The following is a 16,748-nucleotide window of genomic DNA, read 5'->3' as shown; positions in this document are numbered from 1 at the left end:
GTGACTATCTCGGTTACTTGGGGAGCCATAGTCTAGACTAAATAAGTCCGGCTGAAACCCGAACATGATTCAAAACTCGGACTGTCCGGGTGAATCCCGGACAGGTGGCAGCCTGGGACGAGATGTTGGACGCATGTGTTTTAGCGCATTAAATTGCGTGTTAGAACACAACCATGTAAATGGGACGTATGTTTTGGGGAATATACTGCAGGCATGCATTTCATTCTCTTTTAGAAGATTGAGTTAACATTCGATTTACAAATTTTGGATTATAAAAAAATCTGATTAAAATACACTGTAAAACTGGTAAATACAAATACAGTCCGAATCTGGAAAAACTGCCCGTGTAATACTGACAGATGTGAGGGCAGGAAAGGGAAAGGCAACTTGCGGAAACGCTACACTAAAATCCAGCAGGACTTCGAATGAACTCGAGTACCCTCTATAGCTACATCATGGCGCGCTCTGCGCATGCGCAACCAAGTTTCGGCCCTACCGCATGCGTAGTGCTCTCTCCGGTCTGCCAGGGTGTGGGCGGAGCTGTCAGGGCGGCCCGGATGCGCAAGCGCAGCATTGTTACTGTTTGTTGTTGTGGGCGGATTGCAGGCTGTGTGTGTGTTCGCTGCGTGAACAGCCCCGGTAAGGGTTTGTGTGGGCCGGAAATCCGTGAGGGAAGTATCGTCTCCAGACGGGTGTACAGACAGCGAGAGGCGGGCGGTGGAGGCCGTGTTCGGTGCTGTGTGAGGAGGCAGGGCCGGTGGGCCTGGAGAATGGATTCCTGGAGACACTGAGGAGACACGGACAGGTAAAGGATGATATACACGGAGGAGGGGATAGCGCCTTTCTGTGTGGTGTCACTGAGAGGGGCCAGTGCCAGGGAGGGCAATGATTGTGCCCTCTCCTTCCTCCTGACACATAGGGGAACACTTCTTCACCAGTCACCACTAATACTAATGGAATGAAATTACCCCTACCTTTATTTGTCATATCATGTGTGCCTGCACCTGCGCTGCCATATGGGGCTGTGCCCACCTCTGCTTTGCCATGTGGGGCAGTGCCCACCTCCACTTTTCCATATGTGGCAGTGCCCACCTCCACTTTTCCTTATGTGGCAGTGCCCCCTCCTGCTCTGCCATATGGGGCATTTGGCCCCCCCGCTCTGCCATGTGTGGCAGTGCCCACCCCCACTCTGTCGTATGGCAGTGCCTACCTCCACTCTGCTATATGGACAGTGCCCACCCCTGCATTGTTGAGTGGCAGTGCCTACCTCCACTCTGCTATATGGACAGTGCCCACCCCTGCATTGTTGAGTGGCAGTGCCTACCTCTGCTCTGCTATATGGACAGTGCCCATCCCTGCTTTGTTGAGTGGCAGTGCCTACCTCTGCTCTGCTATATGGACAGTGCCCACCCCTGCATTGTTGAGTGGCAGTGCCTACCTCTGCTCTGCTATATGGACAGTGCCCACCCCTGCATTGTTGAGTGGCAGTGCCTACCTCTGCTCTGCTATATGGACAGTGCCCATCCCTGCTTTGTTGAGTGGCAGTGCCTACCTCTGCTCTGCTATATGGACAGTGCCCACCCCTGCTTTGCCATATTTATTTTTTTGGGAGCTTCACTGTTTTGTCAGGTGAATGCTGCTTTATTGTTTTCTCATGTGGCGGTTGTGTTCACCTTCATTTCTAAAGTCTGACCATTCTATTTTTTTACCACTTGGAATTCCCGTTTACTCTAATATTTTGCTCTTGGCTGACCAGTTTATATTTTATATGCATGTTCTTGCCTGTCTGATTAAAGCATATTGTCTCAGACATGTTCTCTAGAAATGTTGTTTATCCCATGGGATGTGGTAATGCTGCTCCACTAGGGAGAAAATATGTAGATTGCAAACGTTACGAGGGACATAGAAATTAGAACCCAGAAGTCATTTGCCAAAGATAATTTGCCCCTAGGCTGGGAAAAGTAGAGACGTCGGCTTCCTTTATGTGTAGATCAGCAGACATGGATGATCATTAACCTGGCTGTTGGGATACCTTGTGCACTTGAGAAGGCCACTAACTTCCTTATATGAAAGTTATACTGTGGATTATTAAAGTGAGGCAGCATTGATGTGCAATACAATGAATGGGAACGGGCAAACTGAGAATGAATACTGAATAATCTTTATATTTTCTTTCACTAGTGCAAACACTAAATCATATCCTGCAAAACCTGCCTGGGTTGTGTGCTGATCTGCTACTAGTTAAAAGTTTCCGTTGCACTGAATCTGTACTTGTAGTAATGAAGGTTTTCTAATCGGTCAGATTTTTCTTTCCCTTTATTTTTAACAGTGCTTGGTTTATGACTTGAGTATCGGCCAAAAGATATCTCCCATGGGACTTTGTTGCAGCAAAAAAATCACACAATTACAAATTGGTGTATAAAAAGTAAAAAAAACAAAACAAAAAAAAAAACTTTTATTGAACAACAGGATTAAAATTGGCAGGTCTAGACAATTCACGTTCTGATCTTATACCATTCCTACAATATACACATACTCCAGGGATACATGAAATTATTAAAATGGGAGATATCTTTTGTCTACTGTATCAGGGATGGAGCAGCCTTCTTCCTATGATATAATTGCTACTCTTTGCTTATGACTTGAGTACCAGTCTGTCATACCCCTTTATTACCAGGCCATTTTCATTGCTTTGATAGTTTGCATAAAAATTACTTGGTCATGCAATACTGGACCCAAACTAATTTTTAGGGCTGTTACTGATTAAAATTTTCGTGTTCGCTTAATCGATTTTTTTTTAAATCGATTAATCAACTAATTTCGATTAATTACAACGCACATACAGATCCAACTACTTTTAGCTGATTTAGCACCGTTGTTATGGCAACGGCCGAAGCCGGACATAGCGGGGCATGGCTAGGATGTCACATGTCATAAACGCAGCCTTACCGTGCCCATAATCGCAGCCTTACTGTGCCCATAATCGCAGCCTTACTGTGCCCATAATCGCAGCCTCGCCGTGCCCATAATCGCAGCCTCGCCGTGCCCATAATCGCAGCCTCGCCGTGCCCATAATCGCAGCCTCACTGTAGTCAGTGCCTGTGCCTGGATTACACAGTCTGTGGACATCTCCCACTGTGTGTCTAAGAGCTGAGTGTGAAAACTTTGGCCGCGCTGTGAGAAAAGTCCTGACCTCCTCCTCCTAGATCAGCTCATGTGGTAGACAGAACACTGCGTCTATCACAAGAGCTGATCTAGGAGGAGGGCGGGACTTTTCTCACAGCGTGGCCAAAGTTTTCACACTCAGCTCGGAGACACACAGCGGGAGATGCCAGCAGACTGTGGAGGAGGAGGGAGCGGAGCACTGCGCTGCAGCCACAGCTTGGCCCAAAGCGGCCCCAGGGCAGGCAGCCTACCGATCAAAAAAATTTTGATTGATCAAAAAAATTAACGATTAATCGAGGAATTAATCGTTAATTTCCGCAGCCCTACTAATTTTATATAATTTTTTGAGACAGAGATAGATTTCTGGTGGTATTTATTAACCACTGGGTTTTAGCAATAAAGAGGTGGTTAAAGCATGGAGCTTGGGATTGGTGCACTGGATACATTAAATGTATAGGTCATATAGCCAGGGAGAAGGTAAAGGGGTCAATGTACACATCATAGAGACTCTAGAAAGGCGAGATGTACAGGTAAGGAGGATGACGAACGGGGTAGAAATAAAACAAAAAAGATCCCACAATCCGTTTAAACGCATCACCATGAATCTGCTGCTAATCCCTTCATTCATGTAATGTTCATTGATAAATACTACTTCCTCTCTTTCCTCCATTGTGACGGTAAGGAGAGGGCTCTCAAATGTAAATACTACAGTGTTTGGTTTTCATAGCCATCACAAGGTACAAAGCTGCTCAGATTGGCTCTGTACGTTGTGTCTGAGACCCGCACTGCCTGTTGGCTCAAATCAAGGTCATTTATGGAAGCACTGAATGCCTGTGTATGTTTTCTGAAGCCATTTATAAACGGTACTTCAGAAATACACATTCATCCATCACTCTACTTCTCTTAAGTACAGTACTTCAACACTTAGTGCAAACATTGTAGGATAAAAAAAAAAGACCAAAAAGCGCCCAAAAGAACACATGTATTTATATTGTATATAATCTTTTTAAGACGGCAGTTGGGCATGTATGACTTTTTACAACAAAAAAAAAAAAAAGATTTTAACAGTGCCAAAAATATATGTCACAACTAAACTGACCGAACCGCAGCTTTATCGATATTGATGTAAGTCAATAAGGGTTGAATGAGAGTCGAGATTAGTGCAGGTTCACAGTATTCTACAACATATATGTAATCTTGTAAATAATTAAATACCTTATTGTGTAAATACTACAAATTAAAAAAACGGTGTACAAACAAAACCCCTATAGCTGAAGTGCAACAAAATGTGAAAATCAATACTTTATGAATTATAAAAAAATCACAATTAAATAAATTAAATATTAGCCTACTAAATGAATAGCAAGAAGAGTGCAAAAATGCAACAATGTGCAAAACACCATATTATGTATGGATACAAAATTGTGCAAATAAGCAAAGATAAAGTGCTAAAATTGCAATGTAATCATGAAAATTATAGAATTGGTGCAAGTCCAAAAAAATATTAATGAAAATAAAATCACAAATATATAAAAAATGTGAGTGATACCCCTCTGGTAAGTTACATAGTAGGTGAAGTTGAAAAAAGACACAAGTCCAACCTATGTGTGTGATTATATGTCAGTATTACATTGTATATATACAGTCAGGGCCATAAATATTGGGACATCCACACAATTCTAATCTTTTTGGCTCTATACACCACCACAATGGATTTGAAATGAAACGAACAAGATGTGCTTTAACTGCAGACTTTCAGCTTTAATTCGAGAGTATTTACATCCAAATCAGGTGAACGGTGTAGGAATTACAACAGTTTGTATATGTGCCCCCCACTTTTTAAGGGACCAAAAGTAATGGGACAATTGGCTGCTCGGCTGTTCCATGGCCAGGTTTGTGTTATTCCCTCATTATCCCATTTACAGGGAGCAGAAAAAAAGGTCCAGAGTTCATTTCAAGTGTGCTATTTGCATTTGGAATCTGTTGCTGTCAACTCTCAATATGAGATCCAAATAGCTGTCACTATCAGTGAAGCAAGCCATCATTAGGCTGAAAAAACAAAACAAACCCACCAGAGAGATAGCAAAAGCATTAGGTGTGGCCAAATCAACTGTTTGGAACATCCTTAAAAAGAAGGAACACACTGGTGAGCTCAGCAACACCAAAGACCCAGAAGACCACTGAAAACTGTGGTGGATGACCGAAGAATTCTTTCCCTGGTGAAGAAAACGCCCTTCACAACAGTTGGCCAGATCAAGAACACTCTCCAGGAGGTAGGTGTATGTGTGTCAAAGTCAACAATCAAGAGAAGACTTCACCAGAGTGAATACAGAAGGTTCACCACAAGATGTAAACCATTGGTGAGCCTCAAAAACAGGAAAGCCAGATTAGAGTTTGCCAAACAACATCTAAAAAAAGCCTTCACAGTTCTGGAACAACATCCTATGGACAGATGAGACCAAGATCAACTTGTACCAGAGTGATGGGAAGAGAAGAGTATGGAGAAGGAAAGGAACTGCTCATGATCCAAAGCATACCACCTCATCACTGAAGCATGGTGGTGGTAGTGTCATGGCGTGGGCATGTATGGCTGCCAATGGAACTGGTTCTCTTGTATTTATTGATGATGTGACTGCTGACAAAAGCAGCAGGATGAATTCTGAAGTGTTTCGGGCAATATTTTCTGCTCGTATTCAGCAAAATGCTTCAGAACTCATTGGACAGCGCTTCACAGTGAAGATGGACAATGGCCCGAAGCATACTGCGAAAGTAACCAAAGAGTTTTTTAAGGGAAAGAAGTGGGATGTTATGCAATGGCCAAGTCAATCACCTGACCTGAATCCGATTGAGCATACATTTCACTTGCTGAAGACAAAACTGAAGGGAAAATGCACAAGCAGGAACTGAAGACAGTTGCAGTAGAGGCCTGGCAGAGCATCACCAGGGATGAAACCCAGTGTCTGGTGATGTCTATGCATTTCAGACTTCAGGCTGTAATTGACTGCAAAGGATTTGCAACCAAGTATTAAAGTGGAAGTTTGATGGATGATTGTTAATCTGTCCTAATACTTTTGGTCCCTTAAAAAGTGTGAGGCACATATGCAAACCGTTGTAATTCCTACACCGTTCACCTGATTTGGATTTAAATACCCTCAAATTAAAGCTGAAAGTCTGCAGTTAAAGCACATCTTGTTCCTTTCATTTCAAATCCATTGTGGTGGTGTATAGAGCCAAAAAGATTAGAATTGTGTCGATGTCCCAATATTTATGGACCTGACTGTACATTGAGCAACCTTTCCTCATAACTAATATCCTCCAGACCCTTTATTAGGTTTGTTGCCCTTCTTTGTACTCGCTCCATTTCCAGTACATCCTTCCTGAGGACTGGTGCCCAGAACTGGATGGCATACTTTAGGTGAGGCCGGACCAGAGTCTTGTAGAGCGGGAGAATTATCTTTTTATCTCTGGAGTTGATCCCCTTTTTAATGCATGCCGATATTCTGCTTGCTTTGTTAGCAGCAGGTTGTACATAAATAAATGCTGATCATTGTTCGCACCCTTGTCAGTGGTAAATAGTTTGTCCCAACTCTTTAAAGTGGAAGTAAACCGCTGCCTTTTTTTTTCTGACCTGCAAAGTAAAGACATATAATGTGCTAGTATGCATACTAGCACATTTTGTGACACTCACCATCACCTCACTCCCGCGCATGCGTGCGGGAGCCAGCAGTCACGGCACAGGGCTCTGAAGAAACTGTACAGGTGGCCATTCCTGCAGGGCGCATGCACCGATGATGGTGCACGTTTTGGAGATATTTACAGTCTCTATAGGTAAGCCTTATTATAGGCTTACCTATAGGTAAAAATAATTAATAGGAGTTTACAACCACTTTAAAGGAGTTGTAAAGTCAAAAGGTTTTTTTATCTTAATGCATTCTATGCATTAAAGCGGAGTTCCACCCAAAAGTGGATCTTCCGCTTTAAGCACTCCTCGTCCCCTTACATGCCACCTTTGGCATGTCATTTTTTTTGGGGGGTGTGGGGGGTATTTAGTTTTCAGTGGGACTTCATGTCCCACTTCCTGCTTCCATCTACGGGCTGCCTAGGTGACTCCTCCTCTCCCCCTAGGCGGCCACTCCCTCTCGGCAATCTTCTGGGACACGTGACAGGTCCCAGAAGATTGCCTGTCCACTGGGAGAGCGCATGCGCGTTGCTTGGCCAGCCATGAAGCCGCATGCTGTCACAGCCGTGTGCACACAGTTTCAATGGAGGCGCCGAGGAAGGGGAGAGGAGCGAGGCTACGTGCGGCCGCATCGCTTTACCATGGAACAGGTAAGTGTCTGTTAATTAAAAGTCAGCAGCTAAACTTTTTGTAGCTGCAGACTTTTAATAAACAAAAAAAAGCCTGGAACTCCGCTTTAAGATAAAAAGCCTTACCGGAGCCCCATCTCTGTCCAGCGATATCCACAAATGTCTCTGCTGCCCAAGACTCTCCCTCCTGATTGGCTTAGACACAGCAGCGGTGCCATTGGCTCCTGCTGTCAATCAAAGTCAGTCAGCCAATCAGAGAGGGGGGGCAGGGCAGGGATGCAGCTCTGTGTCTGAATGGACACAGGGAGCTGTGACTCAGCTCGGGTGCCCCCATAGCAAGCTGCTTGCTGTGGGGGCACTCAGCAGGAGGGATGGGCCAGGATCACAGAAGAGGGACCCGAGAATAGGAGGATCCAGGCTGCTTTGTGCAAATCCACTGCAACAGAACAGGTGTGTATAACATGTTTGTTATTTTTATTGAAAAAAACAAGACTTTACAATCACTTTAAAGAGGAAGTAAAGTCTTCCTCTTTAATTGTACCTACAAGTAAGCCTATATTCAAGCGGAGTTCCGCTTAAAAAAAAAAAATAAATAAAAGTCAGCAGCTACAAATACTCAGCTGCTGACTTTAAGAATCGGACACTTACCTGTCCCAGGATCCAGGGATGCGGGGGAACGAAGCTTGTCTCCCCCTCCTCTCTGCGGTATTGTCACTGTGGGCACCCGGCTGTGGCTTCACAGCCGGGCACCCACTGCGCATATACGAGCTGCGCGCTGTGACTGGCCGGGTAATCATCTGGGACCTGTGACATATCCCAGATGATTGTCGAGAGGGAGGGATGAGAGGTGATCTCCCTTCCAGTGCCATGGTGCGCCAGGAGGAAGCGGGAGCTGGAACCCTCTAAAAAGAGGGTATCTGGTCCCCCCCCCCCCCCCCCCCCCAAAATAAAAAATGTCATGCCAAATGTGGCATGTCAGGGGGTCACCTTTCCTTAAAGCGGAAGTTCCATTTTTGGGTGGAACGCCGCTTTAAGGCTTACCTGTAGGTACTGTAAATATCTTCTAAACTTGCACCGTTTAGGAGATATTTACTGTATTCGCTGCCGCCCACGTCATCAGCGCATGCGCACTGAAGGAACAGCCTGCTTGTGCCGATTCTTCAGGGCGCGGGATTGACGTAATCACGGCTCCGGCCAATCATAGCGCATGAGCCCGCCAGCCCAAGAGTAACTCCAGGAAACATGTCGGCCGTATGAGCGGTGTGCTGGTGCGGATCCAGGGCACTGTTCTAAGGTAAGTATTTCATAATGAGCTAGTATGCAATGCAAAATATAAACAACCACAAACAAATGTAAGGCTTGAAAATGCAAAAGTAGAATTAACCACACAAAATAAAGAATTAGGTGTGAAAACTGTATAAATCCATAGGAACAATCTCACAAAACCCTGTGACTCTACATGTGCAAGAAGTTGTCTGACAGCCATGGGTGGGTGATTACCCAACACTTGTGGCCGTGGAAGGATGTAATGGAATTTAGCTCTTAACATTCTAGTGGAGTGTTTTTCACTGAAGACACTGGTGCTGTGTTTGTGAGGGTTTAGATGGAATCTGCAAGCTTTCCCAAAGTAATGGAGGTTGCCTTCTGCTGGCTTCTTTTAAAAATGTTAGTTTCATTGCTGTATAAAGAAATTTGAGTTGAGGCTACAATGGACTTTCATGGTACCATACAAACGCTTGGGTTACACAAAATGGATATAAAATTTGAATTTTATTTCATTTAGAACAACATATTAAAAACATACATAGCCTTCTCTTTTTTCTTTTTAAATAAACTATGTAACTCTGTAAATTCACAGATAAGGTGACACTGGAAAAGCTGATATTATCAATTCACCCTATAACAACTTTACATTAGCATTCTTGACATGTTTCGCGGAAATAGTCACCGCTTCTTCAGGAGCTTTTTTCCATTCATATGGTGTTCTAGAACAGACTCCAGTGGCAACCTGTGAAGCTCTGGTGAACTCCATGGCCAAGAGGGTTAAGGCAGTGCTGGAAAATAGTGGTGGCCACACAATATATTGATTTGGCCCAATTTGAACATTTTCACTTAGGGGTGTATTCACTTTTGTTGCCAGCAGTTTTGTCATTAACCACCTCAATACAGTGCACTTACACCCCCTTCCTGCCCAGACCAATTTTCAGCTTTCAGCGCTCTCACAGTTTATATGACAATTACTCAGTCATGCAACACTATACCCATATAAAACTTGCATCCTTTTTTTCACTCAAATAGAGCTTTCTTTTGGTGGTGTTTAATCACTACTGGGTTTTTTATTTTTTGTGCTATAAATAAATAAAGACCGTACATTTTGTGAAAAAAAATGCCTTTTTCTTTGTCATAAAGTTTTGCTAATTAGTAATTTTTCTTCATAAATTTTGGCCAAAATTTATACTGCTACATATCTTTGGTAAAAATAATACAAATTAGTGTATATTATTTGGTCTTTGTGAAAGTTATAGAGTCTACAAACTTTGGTGCCAATCACTGAAAATTGATCACATCTGATCAGGCCTTCAGTACATCAGGTGAATCTCATTTCTTGAGACACTAACAAGTCAGGAAAGTACAAATGCCCCCCAAATGACCCCTTTTTAGAAAGTAGACATTCCAAGGTATTAAGTAGCATGGTGAATTTTTTTAAGTTGTATTTTTTTCCCATAATTCTTTGCAAAATGAAGATTTATTTATTTATTTTACAAAACTGTCATATTATCAGGTTATTTCTTAGACAAAGAATATGCATACAACAAATTACACCCCAAAATACATTCTGCTACTCTTCCCAAGTATGGCGATACCACATGTAAAACTTTTACACAGCCTGGCCACATACAAAGGACCAACATTGAAGTAGCACCTTCAGGCGTTATACGAGCATAAATGACACATCTCATTTCTCAACCACCTATTACACTTTTGATGGCACTGGAGCACCAGGACAATGGAATTGCCCACAAAATGACCCCATTTTGGAAACCAAACACCCCAACGTATAAAATATGAGGCATAATGAGTCTTTTGAACGGTTCATTTTTTTCCAGAAGTTTTTGGAAAATGTGGAACAAAAATGAAAACGCTTAGAGAGGCTCAATATTGAAGTAGTACCTTCAGGCGTTCTAGGAGCATAAATTACACATCTCATTTCATTCCTACCTATCACACTTTTGAAGGTCCTTGAGCACCAGCCCAGTGGAAATGCATACATACACACTTCCTTTAAGGTTGTTTCTCTCAGAAGGAGAGTCTAGAGCAGATATGGTGGAAGTTGTAAAGTCCTATGGAGACATGGTGCAAAAGTATCCGTCAATGAAGCATTGATATTATGGATAGTAGATACTTTCAAAGTTCACCTTGTAGTAAGTATAAGGTAGGAGTCTGAGATATTGTCCCGAGGGGGTTAGATAGATGTCCACTGCATCCACACAAAAGATCCCTTTAGGATAAGAGATGGAATCCTAGTAAGTCATAAGCTTACAATTGTTTGCAGTTGTAATATATAGAGAGATGGATGTATGTAAAGATGGTCTTGCCGTCCGCAAGGGAAAGAAAGTCACTCTACCGCAAAGCCCCTATTTGTATGTGTATGAGCCATACTTGGCGTGTGACATCACCGGGCTTGACCCTGCGAGTGCAAAAAAAAAAGCATATGTGCGATGTCCCCAAAGCGGGCATTCACACAAACACTGTCACTGTTCATGCAGTGCGTTGCCACCGGATCAGCGAGCCCGTAGCCTCCCTCTACCTATGGAGCCACAGCGCCCCCCCCCCCCCCCAGAAAAACCGGGACCGCTGCACAGGAAATTATGTCATGGGTGGGCAAAACCCATGGCGGCCATGATGTATAATGGCACATCCGGCCAGGGGGCGAACCCTAGTGGCCGACATGAAAAGGACATGTCTCTAAGGTTGGATTCCCGTCATGATGGAAGAGGGATTTGAACTAAGGAAACCTATGGAGGATGGCACCATACAACAAAACGATAACAAAACAAAATCATCAAACACTGAATAATAATGAAACAACATATTAAATGAATATACTATATATTTAACATAAACGTACTGGATCACTGTCGGTGTTCAGACCCCTGCATATAAGTATATTAGTTCATTGCTGTTGTGCTGATCCTTTTGATTAGAAAGTATTGGCACTAGATAACCAGTATGATTGTCATGCAACTAGCAATTTCTGAAAGTGACAGGCAACAGATGAACTCTTGAAATAATTTTCAGGGCTCGGGGAACCTCTGCTTTAAATTAAAGTGATTGTAAAGGCAGAAGGTTTTTTATCTTAATGTATTATATGCATTAAGATAAAAAGTCTTCCATGTGTAGCAGCACCCCCTAACACTTACCTGAGCCCCATCTCTGTCTAGCGATGTCCATGAGTCCCTCGGCCGTCCTCTCCCCCTGATTGGCTAAGACACAGCAGTGGTGCCATTGGCTCCTGCGGTTGTTGATCAAGGTTAGCCAATCAAGAGAGAGGGCAGGGCCGAACGTCAGCTCCATGTCTGAAAGGACACACGGTGCTTCCGCTCGGCTCGGGTGCCCCTATAGCAAGCTGCTTGCTGTGGGGGCACTTGAGAGCCGAAGAGGCACCTGAGAAGAGGATAATCTGAGCTGCTCTGTGCAAAACCAACTGCACAAAGCAGGTAAGTATAACATGTTTGTTATTTGTAAAGTCTCTTTTTTTTTTTTTTTTTATCACTTTAATTCATCAGGTGTCGGTTTGAAAAATGAAAACTGCCCCTTAAATTTGTGGTCCCCCTTACAGACACCTCAAAATATCATTGGGGTCATATCTCTGGCTCTGTCAAGTAGCGTTGGATTCGGAAATCCAGGCACCATCAGAAGGGAGGTCAATCCTCCTTCTCGGCTCCCCGGCTGGCTCTCCTGGCTCCCCCCTCCTGCTGAGTGCCCCCACAGCAAGCAGGTTGCAATGGAGGCACGCAAGCAGACTCTCTCCGAGCCGCTGCTCTGTGTCTCCATGCGCACATAAAGCGTGGCTTGGCCCTGCTCTCACTCTCCATGGCTCACTGGCTGGGATTGACAGTAGCAGGAGCCAATGGCTACCTATGCTGTCTCGGCCAATGAGGAGGGAGAGCAGTGGCTCTTGTGCACATCGCTGGATCAAGATTGGGCTCAGGTAAATATTAGCGGGGGCTTGGGGCGCTGCTAAACACAGGTTTTTTAGCTTCATGCATAGAATGCATGAAGCTAAAAAGAAACGTAAGCCTTTACAACTACTTTAGGTAGCCTCTAGCAACCCCTGGAGGAGCTCAATAAAACCCTGGTTGAGAATGACTGGTCTACACATTTCTCTCATTGCAGGTCTCTTTTCAGAGTAACATTGTCTTGGACATGCCGCTAAAACCAGACATACTTGGCTTCTGATCCTTTTTTTTTTTTTTTAAATCTTTTTATTGATTTTCAAAGAGAAAAAACAAAGAGAGAACAAACATTCAAACATACATTGGTCTTATATGTAGGAGTCACGCTATCACCGCATCATATGTAGATATCTGGCATGAAATACATTAGTATGATAATGGTTATACCGGCACAGTTCACTGGGTCGCTAGATGATGCTATGCATATTTGTACATGATATGGTATCATATTATACATTCATGGTGTACACCTGGCACCCGCTTGGGGGTTATTTCGTGATTGGGATCTACTGAGAGGTCTCCGAAGCAGTGGAGGGATCTGCCAGCCATTTAGACCAGACTTTGTTGTATTTGTTGGGACAGCCTCTGTTGTCATATGTGTCTTTATACAGAGGTAAGCTATTGTTAATTGTTTCCACAGAGAAAGAGGAGGGGGGGTTGATTTGCGCCAACTAAGGGCGATGGCTTAAATTTGGTCAAGGCATGGGGCTCGGGTAGTTTATAGATGTGCTTCAGGGTTGGATTTAGCCAAAGGGGAGCATTGGGCGAGATTGCCTGTTGAGGGTATTTTTCAATTTTGAGACCTGCCCCCCATGCACGCAGCGTGGTGCGCATGGAGGGTGTCAGTGGATAGGGGGCCCGAGGGCCTCGAAAGAGCAAAAATTTGAGCGCCTCTAGGGATCCCAACACTGCCGCCTCGACCTGGGTAGCTGGGTTGGAGATGTCCGGATTGAACCACCAAGCAGCTGTGACCAGCTGGGCAGCTAGATAGTACTTGTGTAGATCCGGACATGCCAAGCCACCCTGGGAGGTCGGGCGTATCAGTGTGGTCCAGCTGTATCTAGGGGATTGGGATCCCCATATGAAAGAGGCGAGGAGGCGATGCAGATGTATGAAAAAAGATTTAGGGATCCACTGTGGAGAGTGGCGAAATAAGTACGTGAATTTGGGGAGTATTTTCATTTTAAACAAATTTATGCGTCCCAATATTGAAAGAGGCAACGATTCCCATGACTTCAGCCGTTTCTGAGTCTCCTGAACTACCGGGGACAAATTTAGGGGTAAGTAGTCAGAAGCCCGCCTGGAGACCACCACCCCTAGATATTTAAAATTCTCGACCCATTGAAGAGGTATGTCAGTGGGAGCTGTGTCACGGGCCGCAGGGTCGATGGGGAACAGGAGAGATTTTGTCCAGTTGACCCTGAGGCCCGTGACAGAGGAAAAGGAGTTGAGGACCTGCAGGGCTCCCTCGAGTGATGGACCCACGTCATTAAGGAAGAGTAGGAGGTCGTCTGCGTACAGGGCGACCCTCTCCTCCAGCCAGCCAACCCGCAGCCCCTTAACGTGAGGAGAGGTGCGAAGGGCCTCTGCAAGTGGCTCCATCGCGATGGCAAATAAGGCTGGAGAGAGAGGGCAGCCCTGCCGCGTGCCCCTGGACAGATGGAAGGACCGTGACAGGCCCCCTCCCAGCTTAATGGCCGAGGTGGGGTCACGGTAAAGGACCTCCATCCATTTAATGAAGAGCAGGGGGAACCCCATCCTGCGGAGGACCTCCCAGAGAAAAGGCCACTCGATCGTGTCGAAGGCCTTCTCGATGTCTAGGGAGGCCACCACCCTAGATCCCTCATTGAGATGTTGCGTGTGTATGTTGGTGAACAGGCGCCTCAAGTTTACGTCTGTCGCTCTATTGGCCATGAAACCAGTCTGGTCAGTCTCAATGATAGATGGTAGTAGGGGCTGTAGTCTCATGGTTAGCAATTTGGTGAGGATCTTAAAGTCTATGTTAAGTAGGGCGATTGGCCTGTAGGAGGCGCAGGACGTGGGGTCTTTAGACGCTTTATGGATAAGAATGACATGGGCATGACCCATGGAATGGCTTCTGATCTTTAAATATATAATTTAGTTCAGAGTGAACTTTTATTTTTTAATTTTAAGATGTGGCTACACATTTTGTGAGAAAGGGAGGTGTGGTTGATTTTCCCTTTCTCCAAACCTTTCATTAATCCTCTGTGGAGAGAGACATGAAAGTTGTAATTACAAGGTATTCCAAGGGAAATATAATTTGTGTAATAATTTTGGTTTTTAATTATTCAGGGGCCTACAACTTTGGAAGCAAGCTTCAAATTGTATGAGCATGGCCTAAGTAGAGCGTTATCCTTTTAATCCAGTGGCAATTCCAAAAGGGGTATTGGTAATACTCTATGCATTTCAGTGAGAGAAAATCAATACGTTTGGCTGAACCTTGACTATCACACAAGGGCATTGACAGGGAAGAGGTCACCCTGATTGGGGTCACGGCAATCAAGAACTGTTTGAGGGTCAAACCCAGACCTATGCCAGTCTGATCTAGAGCCCAACCTGTAAAACATCATTGCTCTTTTTAATATACCAGTACAAAGGAAAAGCTAATGTTGCTAATGCAGAGACATGTTGTTTTCTGTGAGCTGCTCTACCTAGGTCCAACGTTTATTTGTAAAACAAAATTAATGTAAAACCTGACTACTAAATACACTTAGCTTTACATAATCTGTATTTTAAAAAGTACACTTGTGTACCACAATGAGAGAAAAATCTTTCCAGCTGGACTGTACCTGTGTTTGCTCATACCGTAGCTAGTGTATTATTGACTCTAATTGTGTAAGGATGTGTCCATTCAAAAAATGTTTAAAATCATTGCTGTCCAGCAATGTTTATTTTGTAGCACTCCGGTCTTTTATTGTGACTCTTGGTCTTATGCCCTTCTTATGTTGGATTAAGTAGCATTACATAATCGCTGAGTTGGCAGCGTGTGTCCTGTTTCTGATTTTCCTACATTATTAAAGGTGAACTGAAGGTATCTATTAACTTGTGATAGAATTGACTTTTCTGATGATGTGCTAAAAAAAAACAAAACACTGCAGTAAAGTGCAATTTTGTATATCGTACAGTTTGTTGCACTAGAGGTGCTATTTAAACTTAAAGTGGTTCTAAAGGCAGAAGGTTCTTTACCTTCATGCATTCTATGCATTAAGTTAAACCACTTGCTGACCAGGTCCTTTTTGGAACTTTTTGCTTACAAGTTTTAATTAGTATTTTTTTCTAGAAAATTACCTAGAACCCCCCAACATTATAGATGATATTTTTTTTTTTTTTTTAGCAGAGACCCTAGAGAAAAAAATGGCAATCATTGCAATATTTTATGTCACTCTGTATTTGTGCAGCGGTCTTTTAAACAGATCTTCTTTTTTTTTGGAAAAAATACACTTTAATGAGTTAAAAAAACAAAACACAATAGTTACCTCAATTAGCTTTAAAATTGCGTAAAGGTATGTGAACATCCCTTGTAATAGAAAAAAGCATGACAGATCCTCTGTATTGAGAGATCTGGGGTCAAAAAGACCTCAGATCTCTCATTTACCTTTAAAAACAAGAAAAGAAGAACAAAAGGTTGACACTTTGACTTTAAAAAAAAAAAATTCTTTATACCCTAGAACTGGAAGTGACGTGAGAGGTCGCTTCGCTCCTCCAAGGCCATAGAGCTGAATGGAGGGCCATTTTTCCCTCACTCACCTTGCTGTCTAGCCATCGGTTGCATCGGTTCACTTCAGGGTAAACCCAGAAACGACCAGGAAGTGGCGGGGGGCCCCTCTCCCGCCGCCTCAGAGTGATCCTGCGGCGAATCCGAGTTAAAGCAGCACACCATCAACACATAAACACTTGCTAGGCACTCAGTTAACCCTTTTTTTGCAAACCCCTTCCAGCCCAGTGTCATTTATTTTGTCAGTGTCATTAATACAATGACGGTGCATATTTTTTTTTTTTTTAGCACTGATCACTATT

At 43.7% G+C, this 16,748-nt stretch overlaps 1 protein-coding gene across 1 annotated transcript in view; it reads left to right on the top strand.

Moving 5' to 3' along the window:
- The first annotated feature begins 517 nt into the window (after window positions 1-517).
- The window catches only part of RNF145 (ring finger protein 145), a 104,847-nt gene continuing 88,616 nt past the window's right edge, over window positions 518-16,748 (top strand). The window contains exon 1 of the mRNA XM_073621182.1: window positions 518-805. The gene's annotated coding sequence lies outside the window, so the exon portion shown is untranslated. The remainder of the gene's footprint in view (window positions 806-16,748) is intronic.

Source organism: Aquarana catesbeiana, linkage group LG03 (genome assembly GCF_042186555.1).
Source record: "Aquarana catesbeiana isolate 2022-GZ linkage group LG03, ASM4218655v1, whole genome shotgun sequence".
NCBI lineage: Eukaryota > Metazoa > Chordata > Amphibia > Anura > Ranidae > Aquarana > Aquarana catesbeiana.
The sequence above is the reverse complement of the archived record's forward strand: the minus strand, read 5'-3'. Positions and strand labels throughout refer to the sequence as shown.